Genomic DNA, 6,225 nt, shown 5'->3' on the forward strand with positions numbered 1-6,225 from the left:
TTCATTGACAAAATTAAACAAACTAGGAACTATCACGTTTGGAAGCAGCTAAGGCACAATGTTAAAAGTAATTACAAAGCAAGCACTCAAAACCATCCATCCCCCAATAATAATCCCCCTTCAACCATTTTTAGTTTACTAGATAATACTAATACTACTCATAACATCGCATTGCTTGAGCTAGAAATAAAATACTTCTCTTAAATTTCACTTTATTCTGGTTTGTGATGAATTAATGATATCAATTTAATTAATTTATTATAGTTATTTTGGATTGATCATTGCAGTTTGTTCAGGTAAACAAGAAAAAAAAAATAATAAAGAAATAGGTTTTGTGACAAAAATTGTACGAAATGGTTACTAACACTTTCATTGTTTTCTACACTGGAGAGAAGCTCCAATTCTATAATTTTTTCTATAATTTTGCGTTTTCTTTTTTAAGCTTTCATATCTGTTGAAAGTCTATCTATTGTCTATATAATATTCCTCGTTGTATAAGCCAAAGCTACTCGAAATTATACCAAAACGACTAGTAGACTAGCTTTACGTGTACCTCTCTTCGTCTTCTCTGTGATGGGATCTTGCCACTCTACTATACATACATACATACATACATACATACATACATACTTTATTGGCTCGTCCCCACGGGGCTTTTCAGAGTCAATTTTACATTACAAAATTATAAACCAAGTACATGACAATAAGAATATAACAATGATAAAAGAAGACAAAGGTCAATAAAATTAATTAAATTAATTAAATAAAGCAGTCATTAAGAAGCTTTTGCCTGAGTACACACTTGAATTCCGTCACGGATGGGCTAAGTTTGAGCGCAGGCTGCAACTCATTCCAGAGAGAGGTTGCTCTATATTGAAAGGTCCTTTGGCCGCTGGCAGTGCGGAAGAGTGGTATGTTCAAAAGTTGAGAATTTCTCGTATTCCTTGTCGAGACGGCGGATCTTCCAACGAGCTTTGATGTCAAATACTCCGGAGCACAACTCATCATGCACTTAAAAACCAGAACAGCAAAACGAAAATAAAGTTGTTGCCTGATTGGTAGCCAGCGCAAGTCTTTTAGCAAAGGAGTTATGTGATCGAATTTTTTAGCGCCGCTCAAAATATGACAAGCGAAATTCTGTACTGCTTGGAGCTTGTCCAGATTAGTTTGAGTAGTATTGCTCCAAACAGAAGAGCAATAGAATAATTTACTAAAAACTAAGGCATTTATAATAATAATTAGCGCGTGTTTATTAAAAATATGCTTAACGCGGTTAATTTGACCCAAACGTGACATGCATGAGGATACAGTAGAAACAATATGCTCATTATATGTTAAGTTAGAGTCCAGTGTGACACCAAGGTCTCTTGCAGCCTTAACAGGCTCGAGTTCCTTCCCCAATAGAAATAGCCTAAAGTCGCTAACCTTAGCAGTCATTTGCCGGCTGCCGAATATCACTAGTTTTGTTTTATCTGGGTTGAGTAAAAGCTGATTATCAAAGCACCAATTCCTAATGCTTAACAAGTCCTTGTTCATTTTTTCTATCGTCTCGTGCTGATCGCGGAGTTGAAATGACATGAGAAGTTTTGTTTACTATGTTCAGGCTTACGGGACACCTGTTCTGCCTCTATGAAACCAGTAAACTCCTCGTCGTCACTTTCTCCAAAAATTTGCGTAGCCTGCTCTTCGTCAGTTCTTTCAAAATTTGGCATAAAAGAAGGCTCAAAATTCGGCGTACTCGATTCTTCATAATCATCATTTTCGAAATCGTATGGATCATCGGCCATTGCTATGGTCTAATTGACTTATACATGCGTCCCATTTTCATTTAAGCCCAAGGGAAATTAGTAAACAAAACATTGTGAAGCTATTGTTTCCTGCTATTAAAAACTGTTTATCACACCTTTTCGGTCAAATGAAAATGATAATTGGGAGGTAATTGCCCTGCCGCCTCGCCCGAAGATTGTTTGCGGGGCAGTCAAGGTAATCAAAAAATGTTAGAATGGAAAAAATATCGCTTGTTTTTTATCAGTCTAATATCTATCTTAAAAGAAGCTTGAAGGCATGACTTATTATATAATTAGAGCTTCACGGGACTTTTGAGATAACGTATTTCTAGTTATTATTAAATGTCTGGTGTTCACTGTAATCAGTGTGTCATTCACGAGAACTCATGTTCTGTTAGACATAAATTTCTAACAAAAGTTATTGTCAGTTAATACTATCACTGGATGGTTCTGAGGGGACATAGACCAATAGGTAATAACTTTTTAACTAGTTTTAACGTGGCTCCTTCCCTTGAGTGTCAAAGGATGGTCACTTATTTCTCTATCGAAACTAAAAAAATTATGGAATGTCTATCAAGTAACATGATTAGAGAAACTTGACTAAAAAGGAACCAAATCATGATGCTTGTCAACTTTTACTTGTGTGTTATTGTTATTTTGTAAATACCTAAAATGTCTTCTTTTCTAAATGGTCTTCAAATAAAATTTCTTTTTTGTTGTTTTTTCATGCAGACTTTCCCAGGGCCAAAATGCTTAAAAATCAGCTTAATAGCAAAATTATCTGTATGTTTATGATTTAGTTCCTTTTTCTAAGTGGTGGGTGCCAGAGCAAACTCGGGAGCATCATCTGGTGCTTCTCATTTTGATGCTGGTCCCACTGTGCATTCTATAACCATACTCCCACTCCGTTGGCTTTGACGTCGAGTGACTTTGCGGTCCAACCGAGCCATTAACCCATTCACCTCTGTGCTTCGCCAGAGAAGTGGTCTCACACAGAGTCTTCCTGTTTGGGAGGTCCTTATCTGAACCTGAGGAATTGCTGTCATGTCTTCCTGATTCAGGTTCAGACAAAGACTCCTCTGCGGACGTATTTGGAATGGACATACATGCAAGGTACTTGTCCTTGTCTGACTGGCTGATGCTGGTGGACTCCCTCAGAGCTTTGGCCCTTTTATTTTTGTTCTGAAAGAAAAATGAAGAGCAAGACTTAGCCAGCAGCCAACAAGTAACCCAAAGTTAGTAAACATACATGTACCACTTATACCGAGCATAAACGTGATTGAGTTGCAGAACAATGATGCAATGCTAAAAGCATTCTTCTTGTATATTATTCCTACTAACTCTTCTATGAAGTATATATAAAATATCTTTTTTGCAACAGGTGTTAAAATAGAAAGCAGAAATGCCTCTCTCAGTCGATTCTGCATTTGTTAAAGTATGAAGCACACTATTCCTTTCTTGTTCCAATTTTTCCACAAGAGATTATAGAAAATAACAAAGTAATTCATTTGCCTCTTAACAAAATATACTTGCCATGTTTTTTCTGTTTCTCTTTCGCTGTCCCTTCATGACATCCACCTTCTGATTGCTGTCTACGATTTTTTGTTGGCGTTTTTTGGTAAGAAAATGAACATGCATTGCATTGGTGCCCTCATTAATTGATAAAATTATGAAATCTATAATTATCTAATATAAGAATAACATTGCTTTTCAAAAAACAGAAAAAAAAGTTTGATACTATTATAATTCGATTTGGTGTACAAGTCTTTTACAGCAGTTCTTAAGTCCTGAAATATGAGACCCTTATCGGAAAAGTAGACTTTCTCGATCTTGAATATTATCTGATGGGTGACTTGAATTGCAATATGGCCTCTGCCCATTTCGACTCTTATACACGTTTACTTTGTGAAATTTCTGATATATATGGGCTACAGCAGCTTATAGCAGAACCAACTCTTATTACTGAGTTATCGTCGTCTTTAATTGATGTAGTATTTACAAACTGTATCGAACTTGTCAGGATTTGGAAGGATTTTGTACAAATCAACACCAGAGTTGATGAAGTCATTGACATTACCAGAACCAAGTACAAATCTAAATTCTCTCTCATCTAAATCATTAAATGGGGGTATGCAAACATTTTAGAAGCCATTAACTACTAAGTGTTGTAAATGTAAATGTCTGTGAGGTTTCATGTTTACGTAGATAGATCTTACCATTATTCGTCCATGGGAATTCGTACTTATTTTCCTTCTTGAATTTGTTTACCCTTTCAAAGATTTTACTACGACACTGGGTTAGGGATTCATTAATGTACATAGCAGAGTCTTGGTGGATGCTTTTCCCCATCTCACAAGCCACAGACGGAAGCACGCTTGCTTTTTTCTCACTGAGGTGCTCGTGTGACTTGTAGAATTCGTCTTGCTTTACTCTACGGATGAATTTGACAATAAATCTGTCCTTCTTACCCTTAATATCGGGCAATTGGTGGGTGATCGAAATGTCTTGCTTGTCGATTGTTACAGTGATGAGCCGGCCCATTTCTTGTGTTAGATTTGCAGGAGAATCCAAAGGCAATGTTGAGATTCCTGAAATTTCAAGGCAGTCTCTCCTCGAGTACTGTTGGATGGAGTCTATGGCTGCTTCGGCATCGTAGACTGAGCCATTAAGATGGTTGATTTTGTTATCTTGGACTTTGCACCAGTTGTTAAGATCCTTCATCTGTTTCTTGATCGACTGCATTGACTTCAAAACGGAATTGTATGTATCGCTGATCAATTGCTGTGACCATTCAATCGAGTCCAGACACTTTGACAGATTAGTTATCAGGCAGTTTATCTTTTCAATTTAAGTCTTCAGTTCGTTTCTGATTTCTGTCTTCCAGATCTTTCGAATTTTGTCGACACTGAGCAGTTCTGAGAAAGAAGCCATTTTTGTTGCGGAGCTCAGAAGTCACATCGCCCTTGCATGCTACACACCTTGCCCGAGTCCAATACAACACTGTAAGAACAGAACTACTTTTTTTGGAAAGACTTACCAGTTCAGTGATCACCAAGTGAATTTTGAATCAGTTTCTGTAGCTTTCTGTTATTTTCAAAGAATTTTTGCAAAGGAGAAATGCAGATCATCTTTCATGGGGTTAAATTGCAACTCAGGTGGTAATTCGCCAAGAGTGCGGTATTGTGCATTAGCACAAAAAGTTGCATGACTATCATTGCCTCTTCTTTTCTTGGGATTAGGCTCATCAACAACCCTTTCCGCTGGACTGGAAGTGCTTTCCTCTTCTGGAAGGTGGGAAGTGGGGTCCTCATCTTGTGCCTTCCTTTCCTTTAGCATCTTACGGTGTCTTTTCAAATAATTTTTTCTGCACTCTTTCTTGTGCTGTCCCATCTAATAAATAACAACTTCCGTCAAAGACAACGATCGAAGAAGCCAGTATTATTTCGTAGTAACTACAGAAAACCCAGCCAGTTCATTGATATGAGTAAGGGCATCACATGACACAATCAGACTTGATAAGGCTGTAACCACGCAAACTGTTCGGTAATCAAAGTTTGTCAAACTCAATTGAACTCTCAACCGATTTTTTGGGTTGATTAGCGAACTTTCAGGTAATTGAACCAATCAAACTTAATCAAACGTTCTAAACCAACACTTGAAATAGACAGGGCCTGGAGTTTGAAGAGCCCTTTTAGCGAGCAAAGTATCAGGTAAGCTGCAAAGAACTCACAAGGAAATCAGCAAACAACCTAAAAGGAATCAGGTGGGACGAACAATAGATTGACTATATCTTTAGTGTTCTTGCTAACATTTTTGCTCCAAAAAAATACACTTCGCTGATCTGTAACAACCAATTTCCCGAAATGTACTTCGTTGGAAAACACCCTAGGAAAAAAATCATTCAGTAAAACATGCATTTTTGTGGTATAACTTCCCATTTTTAATCAAATACGTCCCAACTTTGACCATTGAACGTAATCGAATTCAATCAAAGTTCAATTGGGTTTGATTACTAAGATTTTCTAGTGAGCGTTTGATTGTGTTCAATTTTAGCGACCTTAATTGAACCTTATTGTTCAATCAAGTTCCATTAAGTTTAATTTAATACTGCACTTTTCACAAACATGCGAATTCTGAAGTGCAAAAGCCAAATGATGATTGCGTTTTTCGCCGCTGTCAATCATCTTAATAGGACCTCTTAGAAAACAAAACTTCACTCTAATGGGTTGAAAAGGTCGTGGTTTGAGATTGGTGATTGGTGGATTTCGATCCGTTTTCTGTGTTTCTGAGTTTCAAGGTTCGTTGCTTGTGATTGTAATTATGATTGACGGCAGCAAAAAAACGCAATTGTGAAGGTGGCTTTTCAACTTTAGAGTTCGCATGTTTATGAAAAGCACAGTAAGTTTGACAAATAAAACGTTCAATTTGGTTTGAGTGG

The sequence above is a fragment of the Porites lutea genome, chromosome 3 (genome assembly GCF_958299795.1).
Source record: "Porites lutea chromosome 3, jaPorLute2.1, whole genome shotgun sequence".
Lineage (NCBI taxonomy): Eukaryota > Metazoa > Cnidaria > Anthozoa > Scleractinia > Poritidae > Porites > Porites lutea.